Source organism: Passer domesticus, chromosome 3 (genome assembly GCF_036417665.1).
Source record: "Passer domesticus isolate bPasDom1 chromosome 3, bPasDom1.hap1, whole genome shotgun sequence".
Taxonomy (NCBI): Eukaryota; Metazoa; Chordata; class Aves; order Passeriformes; family Passeridae; genus Passer; species Passer domesticus.
The window spans coordinates 16,399,351-16,417,440 of record NC_087476.1 but is presented as its reverse complement, the minus strand read 5'-3'; the positions used below and the strand labels follow the sequence as shown (position 1 = coordinate 16,417,440).

General features: G+C 42.0%; 1 long non-coding RNA gene across 1 annotated transcript in view; it reads right to left on the bottom strand.

Annotated features, from left to right (window-relative positions):
• Window positions 1–13,204, bottom strand: part of LOC135296082 (uncharacterized) — a 29,784-nt gene extending 16,580 nt beyond the window's left edge. Inside the window, exon 1 of the long non-coding RNA XR_010358134.1 lies at window positions 13,064–13,204. This is a non-coding gene — a long non-coding RNA (uncharacterized LOC135296082). The remainder of the gene's footprint in view (window positions 1–13,063) is intronic.
• Between the last annotated feature and the right edge of the window lie 4,886 nt (window positions 13,205–18,090).

Here is an 18,090-nt window from a genome sequence, read left to right as displayed (position 1 = left end):
CTAGAAACATCTCAATTATCATTTGTCCTTGATTGTAGGAGGTTATATCAGCTCTTCAGGTCTGGTTGCTCTAGCAGAGAGAACTGCCTATCAGTTGCTTTCTATTATGATGTCAGATAGTGTCTGCTCTGGGCACCTTCAGTAACACACATGGGTGGGAGACAGTTTATAAGTGGAAGAGTTTGGGGATTTTCATTATTCCTTTGAAGTAGGAAGGCCTGATCAATGGTTTGACCCTACCCATTGAAAAGATTGGAGCAGACTCAAGTGCCTATTCCATGTCTGATATTTCTCTCCTCTGACCAGATAAAATGAATAGGGAGAAAACACAGTCATGACACTTTACCTCAATAAATCTCCAAGGCAAAATTATTCACATTTGGGCATTTAATGCTCCATAGCAGGAGCAATCTAAGAAATTTTAAAGCTCTCAAAACCACAACATTTTCTCTAATATGCACCTCACCTCTTTTTTTTTAGTGATTCCTGGCTAGTTATTACAAAGCTCATAGCTACCATCTATAACTCAATAAGAATGCAGGTACTTTTCTGTCCTGGCCCCTTAGATATTTCCCCTCAGCCAACATTCATGAGTTTTTTCTAGGATTTTGTTTTCTAAAATTTTCCTTCTTTCTACATCAAAGCTATCTATTTTTTAGGTCACCTGGTGTCTCAAGGGCTCACCACTAGTTTCTTCTTGTCTGATTTTCAAACCTCCTGGAGAGATGTCTGCCCACTAACCACTATCAAAGAGCAAGTAGGGGCTCCAGAAGATCTGACACCTCAGCAACTATTTTGTTTGTTCTCAAAGACTGAGTGACTACTATCTTTCATTCATGACCCAAAGATAATTATACACATTTACCAGCCCAAAGAGCACTGCTACATAAATACAAGTGCTAGCATTACACAGATTGTTACATCTATCCAAGATGGATACCACTTTTCTCTTGTTTTCTGCAAGTCTTTCTTTGACTTCAGGCCTTAATTTTTCCTTCTTCCCTACAGGAGGATGTTTCTCCCTGTGCTCTGTTTTCACAGCAGTACAGCATTTCCCAAGAGGTTATGGATTTATTTGGCAACATCAGGCTCTTCTACTCCATCTTTTCCACAAGTTCCTTACACCTACAGCTCAGTCATCAGCCTGCTGCGACTTTCACTCCTCATGCTGCTCTATCCCCAGTCCACTGAGCTGGCTTCTACTTCCCATATATCTACTTGAGAAGTGCTAAGTAGCACAACTTGCTCAAACCTCTGACTTTTGCACTCACACAGCTTTGGAGGCCTCATCCCAAGGCACATCTCCCTGCAGTGAAATACCCACTTCTTTAGACTCACACACGGCAGACTCATTCCCCGGGAAAAAAAAAAAGGAAAAGGGCTTGTTTCACCTACAGACCTTACAGGCTCAGCTGATCCCCTGGTAGAGGAAGACATGTAGAATATGTATTGCTGCCATAAATTGTAGGTAGTTAAAAGAAAAAGAACCCCGTGGAGATATCTGAAATCTAATCTCAGACAGGCAGCAATCTAAAATAAACTACAGCTGGTGTTTCAGCTTTGATTCTGCTGCCACCAAAGGCAAATGGCACAATTCCCATTGATTCCAATTAAATCATAGACTAGGTCCTCTTCTTACTCATCTTTCTTTTTTTGATGCCTCTATCTGATTTTGAGTTGTAAATTTCCCTGCAATACTTCTCTCAGGACCATAAAAAATTTCTGAGAAATCCATACAAGTGCAAATCTTGGTACTATTTTTTAATAAGAAAATATGGAAGATTTTTAACTCTCCTAATTAATGGCATAAAAGGAAAAGCAGCATGGTTTTGTGCTAATGGTTTAGTTGGTTTCAGTTAGGGCTAGAATCTGTCCTAAGAAACACCATACCTTCTGTACATCTCTACACTTCAGAAAAAAGCACTCTCTTATGACAGTAAATACATAAATGCAAGAATGCAACTTTTAACCATTTTGCAGCTGGCGTTTAACCCCTTTTGCATCTAGCTTGCACTACCTTGATGTGCCTTATCTGAAAGCAGAACATGCACACTTGTTTTTAGGCTGCACTCACACACGTGTACGGAGGAAGCTGTGGTGCTCTGCAACATCCCTGCATTGGTGCTGTCATTCTTGTGGGAGTTGCATTGCCACAAGTTATGCAGCTTTTTGCTTCTCTCACTCTTCTTACAAGGACAGCCAGAGGGTCTCCTGGTTTCCACTTCAGTGGTGACACAGAGCATGACACTGAATCTATGCTGTGGGCAGTTCAGCTGCAGCTGTTTTCAGACACTTGAGGGCAAAGTTTCAGGGTTGTCAGCTCCCACATTTTACTAGGCTCCTTGTCCTCTTTCCTGGAGGTCTGCCCTTGAAACTCTGGCCTTCATGGTTGCAGAGGAAAGCCTGAAAACACAGAATCTTACAGTATTTTAAGTGTGACTCATGACTTTTTGCCATGAAGGGCACATACGATTGCCTCCTTTCAACTTCCCTTTGTCTCTTTGCATGCAGCCGCACCTGCAGATGTTCAGGGAGGAGTGCCTGCACTCATCCACCCTAAAAGCAGCTTCTGTGTATGCAAAAGTCAGCACCCGCTTGCACAGGTGTCACTATTCCCAACGGGCGGGTGCAGAGGTTCTGCTTGATGGGGCTACATGTGTATAAGCAGCTGCCCCTTTGAGCAAACTAGTCTCTGAGCATCACATTTAGCAAAGTAGCACAGCTTTTTCCATGTGCACCATCCACAGAACATTTTTTAAAGTAGTTTTACAATGTTAGATATATAGATATCTATCTCAGACTTTTTTTTTTCCACTTTCACTATCTGACTTTCACAGTTACTTCACACAAAGCCCAAAGCTCAGTTAATGTTTCTGTTTCTAATGGCTGTTGTTCAGAGTGCTCAGCTCGCAGAGGAAGAACCAGCCCAAACAAACACCAGGGCACAAGCGATTAGAAGTGCCCATCATCATTACCACCAGTCCTTCTCAGCTTTCTCCAGGGCCTGGGGGATGCATGGCCCTGGTACCATAACCAATGTGGCTGGGATGCTGGCAGGCCAGTCAAGGAAAAAGCCACTCTGCCCTGTACCCCCTCCCAAAAGAACATTCACTCCTGACTTCACAGCATGCCAGGGTCATATAGTAACACAAAACCAAAAACCTTTATAATTTAAGTTCATCTTAAGACAGCTTTTAAAAAGATGTACCAACAAAAATGTCACAGAGCTCTGTCATTTTGCCTCAAAGACAGCAAAACAGGTTTGATCCTTCTCCAAATCAAAAGGCCAGAGCCTTGACTCCCCCAGCAGAATCCATCCTGGGACTCTGCAGAAGACCTTCTGCAAGTTAGGAACAAGTTTTCTATATCAGGCAAATCATCCAAAGCACCTTGCTGCAGTATGGAGGGAGCACAGACCCTCATTTCTCTTTAAACTCCCTGGATCATTTAATGAAGAAATTACACTAGGTGATGATACCTACACGATGGCAGCCCCAAGGGAATCTGCCCAGAAATGGCCTCAGACAGCTTCAGCACAAAACTGCCCAGAGAAATCTTCTCTCCAGATACCTTTAATAACAATGCCTATGACTCAGAGAGAACTTAGCAATGAGTGTGGAAGGTAGCTGAGCATCATTACCCTGTTCAGATGGGGAAAACCAGACTCACTGGGCTAAGTGATTTGCCTGTGGCCCCACAGCACCTGGCAGACCTCAGAGCAGGAACTAGGGCTAGGGCTATGGTGTGCTAATTCATGGCACAGAGCCAGCACATCCCACCTGCCTCAGAGGAGTCACAGCCCACTTGCTCCTCTGCATGCATGAGGTGAGTGTGACCCCACAAATTCTTTTGCTTGGAGACAGGATGAAATATAAATTTAACTGCCTATTACTGCCATTAAAGGTGTTCCAGGAGCCTAGCCCTACCATATCAGTATGGAATACATGAATACAATGCAAAACAGAATGTTAAAAAATAAAGCGTAAGTGGCTGAATTCAGTAATGCCAGTAGTTGCATTCAACAAAGTAACATGTTTGTGATTATGGAATTTTGCTAGACACTTTCTGAAGATAACATCTTATTTGTACAATGAATGGTTAGGCTAATCAGTGCAAGGGTTTAAATAGTCTTAAGTACATTAGCATAATCACTCATGAAGCACATGTAGTTTATAAATGAATTAACAGCTACAAATTAAAGAATAAGCGTCTGCTTTTTAAAGCATCTGCCTTTTTTCTTTAAGGAGAAAAAAACCACAAGTTGGGCATTCTGATTTTCAAATGCTCTCAGACTGTGCAGTGTAGAAATGCCTGCTTGCACCCTCCACTCCTCAACAAGCTCAGCCCCTCAGGAAGATCCAGGGGCAGCTCAGAGGAGGTAGGACTCTGTGTATGGATGAAGCTTTGCAGACCCCAGGAACTCTCATCAGTTCTAACTCATTCCAGTTCAAGATTTTTTTATGCTGTATTGGGGTTAAACTGGTTTAGGTTTCTAAAGTGCTTGTACCTTTCCAGACTTTAGTAAAAGGTGCATTTTTATTAATAGGATAATTTTACAGACCTATTGAGTCTTCTGAAGTGAGCTGGATGCATGGTTCCCACTCTGTTCTCCCTCATTCCTACACCTCTTTTTCATGTATTAAGCAAAGGAGGATGATGACTTCTTCACTTCTCCCTGAGGTAAAACATACCTCAGCCAACCATTTCCCTCAGAGATGAGGAAGAAAAGTGCCTACATGGCTGCTCTGCCTATACTTCTTAAGCCTATACTGAAGAAACCCCAGCTAGAATGACCCTCTCCAGCCCCATGTCACAGCCTCCACTGAACATGGAAAGATGCACACATGATGGAGGTACAGATTCTCCCATTTCCTGGTATAGAAACTGAAGGGGCAGGATTCTTACAAAAAGTGACATAGGAAGGGGAATAAGAAATTGTCACTGAGAGACACAAAATAGGAATGAGGAGACAGAAACAGAGCAAGGTTCTTCTCAACAGAACTGGTAGTGAAATGGAGGAGTTTGTCGTCAAAGAACATTGTAAATAGTGCAGTAGCACAAATGAACAAGACACATATCCATTTGGGTACTAGACATAGACTTCATTGGCTTAGGAAGGCAGGAAACTGATAAGGAAATATTCCTGCTTTATACTTTATATACAAGGAAATATTCCTGCTGTATACCTTTCTCTAGGCATCAGATTGACCATTGTCAAAAGACCATGCCAGACCAGCCATTTTCTGTTATTTTGTTTTTTTACTTCAGAGTGGCACAGGTGGAAGATGAGAACTGCATTTTCCAAAAGACAAAGCACAGGGTAAAGTTTTACCCCAAGGAGACAGGCTTGTCCCTTAACTTTGTTGCACAAGATCACTTGAACAAGATCATTCACCTCCTTCCTTAGCACCCACCCCACCCACAAAACACAGCAGCAGTGGGTGTGTTGGGGCTGTGGTAAACACCTCTTGTCCCCTCACTGTCCACCCCAGCCTGCAGACAACCGTGATGGAGGACACCAACAGTCTCATGAATCCTTCTCATGCTGCAATTTCATTGTGGGCAACTGTCAACTATCTGTGAGTAGAGCAAAAATTTAGTAAACACGTCTCTTTTGGTTATACTACTACTACTTTTTTTTCCTATGGAAAAAAATACTAGTGAAGCATACTTAGCCCTTCACACTCACCAATTCTTCAAAGGTGAATTTGCCTTTTATTTTGGATGGATTTGGTTTGGGCTTTTTTTTTTTTTATCTTCCTGACTGTCTGGGAACCACTGCAAGGCAGCAATCAGGACACTTGCACTAGATGCCCAACCTTCTGGCCCAAATCCCTAGTAAATATACTGCTATTTTCTTCTTAGATTAAGGGCAGCCCAGCCACCTCTCACACTGAGAAGTATTAAAAATACTTCCCTCAGTTCTCAGAAAGAGAATAATCTAAACTCTCAAACTAACTGAACTGAAAAAGAAAAAAAAAAAAAAAAAAAAAAAAAAAAAAAAAAAAAAAGAGGAAGCCTTAGCGTGAAGAGCTATTATTATGTCTTCTCACATTTTGCTGTAGCTAAAAGCATGAGTTGTATATATAACTAATGCACCACCCACCCAAGCAAAAATACTTGCTTGAAAAAGTAAAGGCATGCCTGTCAGAACTCATCCTCTTCCATTCAGTCTCCATTGTATATTTTTGTTCCTGTGATAAATTAGCCCACTACTTCTCAGGTGATTCTGGCATTTCAAATTTGAGCACAGGACATGCTCAAGTAAAATCATATAGTAGCTTCACTAGCAGTCTGAACTCACAGGGAGCTAGTACTCCACAAAGCAAAACCGAAATGTGAAGGTAATGGGGTGAAAGTTTGAGGCCTGCCCTCCACTTGCACTCACTCACACGCATTAATGTTTCCATCCTGGCAGCTATAAACACTGTTTACCATCAAACACCTGCAACAGATTTCCAATACTCTCATGCTTGCAGTCTAGGTTCACATGTAATCTGTTTTGTATGCTGGTACACAGCAGAAACCCGAGACTGCCCTGCAGGGTTACAGCTTGTAGGTGGAGCTGCCTGGTCACATCTTTCTTAGTGTTCTCATTTCTGTCTTTCTCCTTCAAAATTCCTAAATGCCCTTCTCGGTGTCAGCACTGACTGAAGTTCTTTTTTCATTAAGCATAGCTAACATCTACATCAGGCTAATCTGCAATCATTTTCTGGTTACACAGGCAAACTTTCCAGCCAGGGAATAGGAACACAGAAAGATACACAGAGACATGTCTCAGTCAGTCAAATAGTGTCTTTGCACAAGCATCTTGCAATTTTAGCTCTAGAACCAGACTTACAAAGATAGAGAGGAAACCAAAGAAATTTTACTTTATTTTTTCTTGAAAAGATGGCACAGTCTGTGACCAGCCATGCTTTTGGATGGCAGTGGTCACAAATTCTTGGAATTTCCTTGAATTACAAAACAAGGTTGAGAATTTCTAGGCAAGACTCAAATATTTAGCTCCTTACAGGTGGTTTTACAAGGATATTGCAGTAGATCTTGGATCTCTGCTGTATACCATTACTAATGTCAGAACTCACTAGTTCTGCTGCTTTCAGAATCTCAAAACAAACTCAAGTTCACTGTAGTTGGCTCAGATCCTAACTTTCACACAAAAGGAAATTATTATCCTGTAACATAATGTGCAGGAAAAACCCTAATGCTGTACATTATTCCTGGACCAGGTGACTTCCCCAGCCATCATATGCTTTTCCATCATGCCCTTATGATCCACCCTAATTCCTCCTTAACAACCCATGACAGAAACATGGTAGAGTGGGATGAGAGCATAATTTCCATAATTTCTCAGGTAACTGTTCCTCCAGTATATGTGACATATAGGGCAATGTTTCCTGGGCTCCAAGGGAGAGTTTTAATAAGTATCTAGACTGAGTTAGCAAAGGTGTAGAATTTGGGAGCAAGATGCTCCAGGAAGCACAATTGTGTATATATTTTGCAACTTGTAGCTGAGGTCAGCATTAACACATAGACATAAATAACTGCCAGCATGCAAGGACATAATAAGACATTCCAGAAGATCTCTTCTAAGATGAAGTATTTGAGTATTTGCTCCCTAAGCACTGCAAGGTAAATTGCATTCAGATAGTTATGAAGTTCATGAAGTTCAAAGCTATTCCAAGGCTTTGCTGGGTCACAAGTGATGGATGTGATGATACAGCAGAATAAAATCCTGATGCAAGACTTGTGTACTGATTTGATCTGAAACCACAGACACCACTCTGCTCAACAGGGAAGAAATCCCTGGGATTATTCTCTGAGTAGATTTGCCATACAGAGCTTATATTTCCTAGGCTTGGGGTGCACAGGAAGGCCCATGTATTACTGAGTCCTTCTGCAAAGTGGGGTATAGTTTTCCTGTGCTGATTTTTCTGTTTGTTAGAAGTTTAGGGCTTTTAAATCATGCTAATGTGTCTAGAGATTGCAATGGGAGTGTGTTTGAGAAATCCAAAAATAAAATAATGTAATGCAGCCAAATACTTAATTACCAACATGTGCATCTGTTGTCAAACCATACGCTAAGTGAGTGGCACTGCTCATTAGTTCTGCTTTCAGGAGCTACCAGGCGTTCGTGTCATCACTACCAAGAGTCTTCTGAGTCTGAATCATCCCCGGAAAGGACAGATTCTGTCACTCATGCAGTCGCTGTTAACAAGAATGCTGATGGCGTAGCAGGTGTTTCCTCCACTTCTCTAAACCTGGAAAGGTTCTGGCACAGCTTCCCTCCAATTTTCCCTCTTCAGAAAGGAAAAACAATCTTTCTCTGCTGGCTCACATGAGCAGGCAGGCATGTTCCAATAACTCAGGTATTGGATACAATTGCTCCTATTCACTCTGTTGCCTACAATACTGTGTGATTATCGTGCTCTGCTGGGTCCTCAGGAAAGAATTCTGGTTTATCCAGTCCAATCCCTTTTCATGCAATAAAACTCTAGCCCAGGGAAACAGAAGGGGGCCTGTGATGCACAGCAGTAAAAGAGGTCCACTTACTATTTAGCTGACCCATTAATTTGGCAGTGGGTTTGAAATGCTCTTCCAAAGTTGCTGACTGATAAGTCCTTTCAAACCTTTAAGGGCAAATGGACTTTGAAAACTTTCTGCACTATGTCCACATGAAGGAAATGCCAGCTGGGATCTAAAGAAAAGAGCAGAGCATTACTACCAGGAAAACAAGCCACAAGTGCCAAAGAAAGGTTAGAAAGGATCTGAGCAATCCCAAATATGGGTTGCAGCCTGATAAGACATTACAGCAAAAGCTCTACAGAACTGGCTGCTCCAATAGACACTGAATGTATGTCCTGGTTAGCTCTTGCAGTGTTGAGGGTCTAGGGCTGGCTCACTCCTTTCTAGGGATTGTCCAGGAATGGGGCTGATCCCCACGGCTCATGCAGTCAGTGTAGCCTCCTCTGGTTTCAGGTACGCTGCAGAAGGGCACTGTTTGCCTCACACCTAACTCTGGCTGTTCTCCTTTGGCAGCTGTCCACCTGTCCTGGTGTGCAAGAGCTGATCCAGCCCACACTGAGGATGCAACAGAGAATCAAGGAACCACAGCTGGGCTTCATCCCAGGTACAGCTTTGCTAGTTTCCAGTTGCATCCCAGCCCAGATCCACTCAGTTCTCCCCCTTTCTCTGAACCAGAAAGGCACAACTTAGGTCTCTTCCCTCACTTTTGAAATTACTTGTGGGTGTTTAGACAGGGTTCTTTATAAAGGAAAAACTCAGCAGTTAGCCAACACTGAATGTGGCCAAGCCCAGGCTATGGTAGTGACACTGGGCACAGCAATTTGAGGTTGTCCCTAGGTTGCTGCTACAGAGCTAGAGAGGGCAGCAATTCCCCTTCCTTCCCTGTGCCCCACTTTTCTGTGGAACAAAACATGCAAACCAAATTTTTCTCTTTTTTTTCAAACAGCTGAAGATGGCCCAAGTACACCTTTCCACTCATAATCAAATACACATTTTCTTTTCAGTACGGTGGCTCCCAAGAGCTAAAGTTCAAGCTGGAACACTTAAACAGACAGCTTAAATCACCAGTAGGACACCTCCAGTGCTGACACTGATGTACCCAGCTTGGAGCTGTTCAGGGCTTGGACAGTACTAGCTCTCCGTGCTCCAGAATTCCCCTCTGCAAGTTTTCCTGTCCCTGCCAGCTGCAGCAACCAACACTGCCTACAGCAAATGTGTCACATATAGGTAGGTCACTAAATATCATGCCCAAATGCAACACAGGACCAGATGCCATTAAGGAAAAAAAAAAATGAAAAAGAAAAAATCTTGTTGATGTAAGCACTATGCTTTTACTTCCCCAAGTCTGACAGGCCTCCTACACAGCCAGCAGCAAGTAGTTATTTCCCTTGTAATATCATCAACTTCCAGTAATGTTCACTTGCCTGTTTTTAATACCCTCTACAGTCCTTCCTACCATCATGTGATAAATCCCTTCCCCTCTACCATTTCATAACTGTCCAGATCTTTTCCTCTCTCTCCCCAGCACATCTGGTTTCTAGACCATTCTCCACTTCTTTCTGTTAGCATTTTTAAAGCTTATCTAGGGCTCAATAGACTTTTTTTCCCCTTCTTGGTGGTGAAGGGAGGAGGAGGGGGGACCTGCTGTTTAGCTGGCTTTGGCAAGCCTGGACAGCTCTAGCTGAACTCCCCAGCCCTCTGCCAAGAACAGTCTAAATAGGAGCACCAGAAACATCTTTTAATGTCATTTGTATTAATATTTTTGGAATTAAGCAGACTTGAAACTGCTTTAAAAACATTAAAAAACAGAGGGAAATGGTTGGCAACCATGTGAAGCTCAAACTGTACCACATACAGTATTGTCATAAGTGGCTATAACACAAGCATCTAAGCTATTTGTACCAAAGGACTATTTTTCCATGACTTTATTTAGAAAAGATGTTCTTAAAACAAGACTTCTCTCAGGTTCTGGACTGAAGAAACCATTCCTATCTTTGCTCATCCTAAGCAAAATACAACAGTTCAATGTATGACATGTTCTTGAGAAGACGACCCTGTCCCCTCAAGGTATATCCGAAAGAAAAAAAAGGCAGACAAGGATGAAAAGGACTTTTATGCCTTTTGCCTCTCCAGCTCCTTTCCCTAGTCACATGTTCTTCATGCCAGAGAAGCAGGGTGAGTCTCAGAAAGGCTCCTGGCTTGCTACCTACTCTCATCATCAGGCCCAAACAGTTCCTTAGAATTTTACTCTGTCTGCCTTAACCTTTCTTCTGTGATCATCAGAGGTTTCCTCTGTGCTCACTGGACCGCCAGCTTTAACATCTTACAAGATCAGACAAGGGATCACTCAACCAGCATTTTCAAGGAGAGTTACAGCCAGCCACCCTCCTTCCGTCTCAATCTTTGGCTTCAGAAGGGTAGAGACAACTCTAAGGGATAGACTCAAAAGATCACCTTAGAAAAGCACAATCAAGGTTTTAGGCTGGTTTTCTGATGTCCAAAGCAAATACAAATTAGGCAATGAAAATATCAGGTATAAAGAAACTGGGTACTGGAGACACTTCTCATGTAGAAATGGGGCTGGACAGGGAGAGGGGTTGTTAAGCCCTGGGTCTTGGGCACTGCATAGTTCACAACTTAATGCCACCTTTCTCTTCTTCTTCCCACACAGAGTGCAGCATAAAGGCTTCAGATAGTGCTGCAAGGATGTCACATAAGTACCCCAGTGAGACAAAGGAGCTGCCCCCAGTAACAGCAGCTATCTGGCTATCAGTCTAGCCACTGGCTACCCTCAGCTTGGGTTTGTCTCTCCAACAGGATGATCACAAACGCCTGAACTTCAGTATGGATACAGCCAGCAGGTCTACTTTGGGACAGGATCCACAGCAACTTGCAACCACAAGAGAAAAGCCTCCTTACAATAACAAAACATAGGTTTAGAAGCATGAAAGAAAGCAAAATAATCTGTGGGAGTAATCTAGATATCTATGCACACTTTAGGAGGGAAAACAGATAAGAATCTTTCAGGTGAATTAGAGGTCATACACTTGCATAGGAATAATGCTTCTTGAGTCTAAAATAATTTCATGATTAACATCTGCTTTCTTGGCCAAGGAATGCTGGTTTCTGTTTTCCATAGCCCAACCCTTGTTCCTAGCTTCTAGACAGGTTTTTGCATTTTAGTTGTCTCTGTAAATCATATTCATTCCAATTCAGTTTACATTTAATAAATATTTCAGTCTCTTATTTGACCCCTTAAATTTATTCTCTTGTTTAAGATTTCTACTAGACTTCTGCTAATCTCTCTCAGTTGCTATTATCAATATGGATTGCAGCCTAATTCATTTTGTCACAGACAGAAGACAAGGATTCTGCATTTCACAATGGTTTAGAAGTCCCCCAAAGCTTGAAAGGAACTTGACAAAGTCTTGAAATTGTTTCTAAAGAGAATTTTTCTGAGGGTCTAGAAAGACTAAAAAAATTCCCTTTTTTTTTTTTTTTCATCAAGGGGAGCACCTTTCTCCTAAAGAAAATCAAAAGCTGCCAAACAAGTGTCATTATTTGAAGGTTGGTTCGGGATAATGTAAAAGTTGCCTTCGGCTTCTATGACAAAAGCAGCCCAGTCCTGGGGATCTGTTAAGTATGTGCCTCATTTACAAGTGTGACTTGATAATCTGCAGTACTGAAAAGCTTTTCTTTCTAGGAAGGCAAGAAGGTTGTACACTCAGACTTCTCCTCATACTTTTTGGGAACTGGGAGAGCTTAAACATGACTGACACAATCTGCACTTTTCCAGAATGCAGTGAGTTTTGTTTGTTTTTTTTTAAATTTCTTTCTGCCATATGCTAAATGTGACTACCATTTTACATTATTATAATATTTTGAGTTGGTTTGATTTGCTGTACCTTGTTGCTTCTGTAAAACAATATCTATGAAGGAAATTTGATAAAGTAATTTTATGTCTTCTATTCATTGCTACTACTTTTGCTTGCTGACAAATTAAATTCTAGTCATCTGAGTCAGCCTCTTATTTGAGATCATCATCCCATCTCCTCGTTTTGTCAAATAAATATGCTTGTATGTGTAACTACACATAGAAAGCTACAAATTATCTACGTGACACTCTCTCGCTTTGCAAATTAGAAAAAATTAGTTCTTCTAGAGTAATTTACTTAGGTTCACAATCACTTTCCATCCCAATTTTCAAAGCTATATCATTACCAAACTTCTACTGCCTTCTGCATACAGAAGGTATTTTATTAGCTGAGACCCACTTCCTTGCTTCAAAGTTATCACAGCCAAAAGAGCCTGGCTATGAGCGGGAAGTGGCAGCTCAGAGAATTGCCTTGTGAATGCATCCACATGATGGTCTGTACCAGCACAAGTGTGTGTGGGTGTGTGTTGAGCAGGGCACTGACCCTTTTGCTGTTCACACACCGTCCAGCCGAGCAGTCTGCCCTGCACTTCCCGCGGCGCCCAAGGCCTGCACGAATCCCTCTGCTCATTGAGCAGCCTGTGATGGGCCAGGTGATCTGACCTGCTCCAGAAGGCAGCTCAGATCCTGGCAGTGTTGTTCTGAGACAAACAAATAAAACAAAAGTCCAAGCCAAGAATTCCAGGAAGGACTGAAGGAACAGTAGGACGCGGCCCAGAGTCAGAGGCATATGGGCTACTGCACCAGGCAACCAAAAAGGGCCAGGGCATGGGCCCAAGCACTGGCACAGCATCACCCGTTGCTCAACTCTCAGTGCTGTCCTTGGCACAGATTTGTTCCAGGGAACCAGCTCTCCCTCACACAATGCCTGGACACTTCCAGCAATAACCAGGGATCATTCCCAAAGCATTTTGATGGGAGACCTTGTTAGGGTGGGAGAGGAAAAGAGTTTATGTTCTAAAGCAGTGACACTCCAGCTGACCTTGTGGCCAATGAGTATACCCTGGCTATTTTATTCACTAATGTAGAAGCAATCTTGAATACCACAATTCATTCAGCACAGAGAACTTGCCAGGATGGGAACTGCCTCTTACTAGGACTGCGCCAACCACCCCAACACAGCAAACTCAGCTTTTTTCTATTCTTTTGCTCCCTGAGATATTTCTGTAGTCTATTTAATCTCCCCTCAGTCTTCATGCATTGTCTGGGCTGATTTTTAATTGACCAGAAAATTACATGACTGCATCTATTAGGCCAAAGCACTATTTCACCTTGATGTGGCCCTCGAACTGAAATTGTAGATTGAATTTCCAAGCAGCAATCTTCTACCTTACAAAACCCTCCTCCTCTCTCATGGTCACTCTGCCCCTGAATCTAAGCTTCTCCTCTTGGATTCAATTCCAAATACATGAAGTACAAGCTGAGATCAGCAGAGGCAAGTTACAGGAAAGATAAAGATCCTGTTTAAAAGAAAAACAATTTCTGATTAAGGTTATGCTACCTGTCAATTTCTATTTTCAAAGAGCATTACAAACATGAAATAATTTTTACAATAGCCAAGGGAGTGAGATATATAAGCATTGTTATGCACCTTTTGCAGGAAAGCAGGTGGTAACAAGAGGACAAAATCAGCTGCTAATTTAGGATGTGTCTGGTTTTTTGAGCCCTTCAATTCCAAACAAAACTGAAGCGTCTCACATCACAGGCCACATGAAAAACATTACTTTCTTGTCACTTTTCCATGACACAATGACACCATTGTCCTGACAAAAGTTTCCACTGCTTGACACATGCAAAAAATACAGAACAAGTTAGGAAACGGATGTCTTCAATCTGAATTATCTGTCCCCAGGCTGAATCTTCTTACCTTTTGTAAATGTATCTGATGTTGTCAGATAACTTCTGTAAAAGGAATTTGTGTCATTTTCTTACCTTTTTTAAATGTAACTAATATCTCCAGATAACTTCTACAATAGATGCTGCTTAATAAGAAAAGTACTTTGTGTTTCAAGCATTGCATAAGATTATGCCACACAAATAGATATGCATTAGGTAGTCAGAGAATATGTGTTAGATAGGCAGGTTCATGTAAATTTTAATATATAAAATATGTAACTTTTACCCCTGCTGTGCTTGATTTGTGGACACCTCCACCTTTCATCCTGCACAGAACAAAGTGTTTCCTTTCTAAACCAAACTCTGTGTCTATCTAGAGAGCTCCTAATATCAGCAACAAAAGGAACTAGGACAATACAACATCAGGAATTGCTGGCACTCAGCCTACAGCTCAAACCACTGGACAATGTTACTTTTCACAGTTCAAGAGATTCACAGGTCCAAGGGGAGAAAGGGTGAGCATGCACTAGAGCAGAAATCTGCCTGCTGCAGACCATAGAGTACATCTGCATTTGGTAAAAGAATAGATGTGTACAAACACTGAAAAAAGCAAGTAGCTGGACAAACACTGACTAGTAAAGGTGAGGTAGGTTTCTGTGAATGTAGCCCAGGTATTCTTTGTAAAACTGATCTCATAGGGACTTTCTTAAAAGTATCAAGGTGAAACAATGTTGTGTTTAAATTGGGTTTTAGCAAATGCAGATCAATCAGTTTTCCTGCTTGGGTGCTTACCATCTTCCCTTTCTGTGGTTGCAGTGATTCTTTCCACTGCTCTGCTACCCTGTCCCACCTCAGCTCCAGAGCTCTGCTTGACTCAGCTGCTGCCCTTATCAGCCCTAATGCAGTCTGGTGTTTGCAATTAAATTATGGGGGACCAACACAAACTTCCTTCCTTCCTTCCTTCCTTCCTTCCTTCCTTCCTTCCTTCCTTCCTTCCTTCCTTCCTTCCTTCCTTCCTTCCTTCCTTCCTTCCTTCCTTCCTTCCTTCCTTCCTTCCTTCCTTCCTTCCTTCCTTCCTTCCTTCCTTCCTTCCTTCCTTCCTTCCCTCCTTCCCTCCCTCCCTCCCTTGGGCTTGAAATCATTATGCACTAGTTTCAAACAAATGAGAATAAATTACAGTAATATCCAAGTAAGGGAAAGAAGAAAAGAAGTAACAGAGAAGGTGACTAGGAAACCAAGGAAGAAATGCTAATTAACTCAAATTGATTGATTTGCCCTGTTTGCTCAAAAAATTAATTACCAAAAAATCGTAAATGAAGAATTAAAAGCTCACAATAAGAGGAGCCAAAAGGTTTTTCTCTGGAATCTACTATGAGTATCTGAAAAGGGATTGTGTCTAATTAGACATTATTTTACAGCAAGATGACCTCATATGATAATTAGAGATATGCTAAATTACTTGGAAATAATTGCAATGATAGGATATCCTCCATGACTGCCAGTTTGGAAGCTTTCATGTTCACACTGATCCTACACACCTCAGTTTCTTTTGCCTGGGAGTTGGGTCTTTAGCAGGTATCTAACATGCAAAAAAGCCAGCATTCTTCAAAATCTCCATGAAGTCTGTCTCCATGACAGGCACTTTAAAAGACAAGAGAGATGTACAAACCTTCATGTAATAAAACCGTGATCTAAACATGTGGCAGGTACTTGGCACTATTTGCACTCTATTTCCTAAGCACAAGATTCACAATGCAAACAAATGTTATTAATTTTTATCTTTAAGACTAATATATCCACAAATACTTTTGCATATTGCAAAAATGTTAGCCCAAGTTCTAAAAAGTGTCAGTTGCTACTTCAGTCCTTTGGACTGGCTTGGTGAGTCAATCAAACTCCAACTACTTCAGTGGCTACAGAAAGGGAGGGAAGACAAGTCTAGCACCCTGGGCTGCAGACATGCTGGGTTGTGTGATGTGGGTAAGAAAATGCCAGTCATGCTAGAAAACACTCACAGAGAAGCTAGATCAGAAAGTCAGGTCAACAGTAAGGTGAGAAACTAGAATAAGGTAAGGAACGTCTACAGGAGATCCTCCAGTATTCCAGCACCTTTCTGATCCACATGGAGATCTGGAAGGATAGCCACAGTGAGCAAAAGACACTGAGATAAAAGGGAGCCTGTATACCCCTGAAGTGAAGCCTGAGGAAAGGAACAGCTTCAAAGTTGCCGACAATGCTTTGAAAGACACAAAGTCTTGCACATATACATCAGCCCTTGCATGGGGGCAGCTGAAAATCTGTCTGGGCAGAAGAAATACAAAATCTCCTCCAGAACGAAAGAGCATGCACTAGCCTTCATGTCAGTGCAGCAGCTACGTGGGCAAGATGGGAAACTTCATTTTTGTGGGAACAGCTAAGGGTGTCATAGGCTGGGTGCAGCTGATATAACTGGTCTCAGGAAACACGATTACAACATATCTTCCTTCTCAGTGTCTGTTTCTGAGACTGTTTCACAAGGCATGGATATGGATCTTCCTGAAGGCAAGCACACAAAGATGGCCAGCACACAAAGGAAGGCAAGAAACTCCAGCAGACTAGCACCACCCGAATACTCAAAAGTACAGGTCCACACAGCCCAGACCTGCAGAGGTGCCCAGATGCCTGAGAATCCATGCTGTTCTGTGCCCTGCAATTTCAGTATGCAGAGTAAAAGCTCCTGTGATCTGTGCAGTTCAAAAACAGGCCAGCATCTGAGCTGGGAAGAGAAGGTACATTTCCCACATCCAGGCCCGCATCACATAACCACAGGTGTCTGAGACTCACCACTGACATGCGTGACTGGTGGCACAGCCCAGCCACCAGAGTCTCATTCATTTCCAGAATGGCTCTGTAGATCTTGGCTGCTGCAGAGGTTTAGAAACAATGCTTTTAATATTTTGTGGTATTGACTTACCCATTCATTGTGTAGTGACATTAGCACACATGAATAATCATAAAATAAAAAAAAAGGATAATTAATATTTAACTTTGCCAGAGGGATGTACTTAAGGGAGAAACCATGTTTTAGAAAGAGCAGCTGATATTTGTCAGCTGGAGAACAGGACTAATTAGATGCATCAGGCAGTGGTGACACGAAGTTGAAAAACAGCTTGTCAACTCTGAAATGACTTATAGCAAATGATTATATATAAAGATGCTTTGTTATACTCTCACACACAGGTGTGTTCCTCATTTTCCAAACACTTCCTGTGCCTTTTGTTCCTGTAGTAAAACAGGTGCAAACCAGATTGCCCACTCATAGATATACCATAACTATATTTTAGGTAGAGCAGATATGTGGTCCATTTCTTGTGCCCAAACCAACAATGTGTTGAACATTGAAGTACCCTCCATTCTCACTGATTTCAGTGGAAGATGGTCAACAACTCATAGGATCAAAGATGTGATGTCTGAACCACATAAGGAAAGTGATGTAGGGGATGAGGCAACAAACCAGGAGGCCAAATTCATGTCTGTTGTAATGTTGGTTGACTGCAGCCAGACAGTTCATTGATCACAGCAAAGGATTTGCCCCAGGGTGTTTTAATTTAAAACAGATTGACATTAATCTGAAGAACAAATCACCCAAATCCTAAACTCTGATCTGATGCAAGTCAGATGCAATATGACAGCAACTCAATCTCCAGGGCAGCAGAGCTGCTAGCTTCAACTTCATACTCATTTCCGAACGGCGTCTGTAAGTTCTCGAATGCTGTTGGAATAGGCCCAGCAAGGAATAATTTATCCAAGGTAGA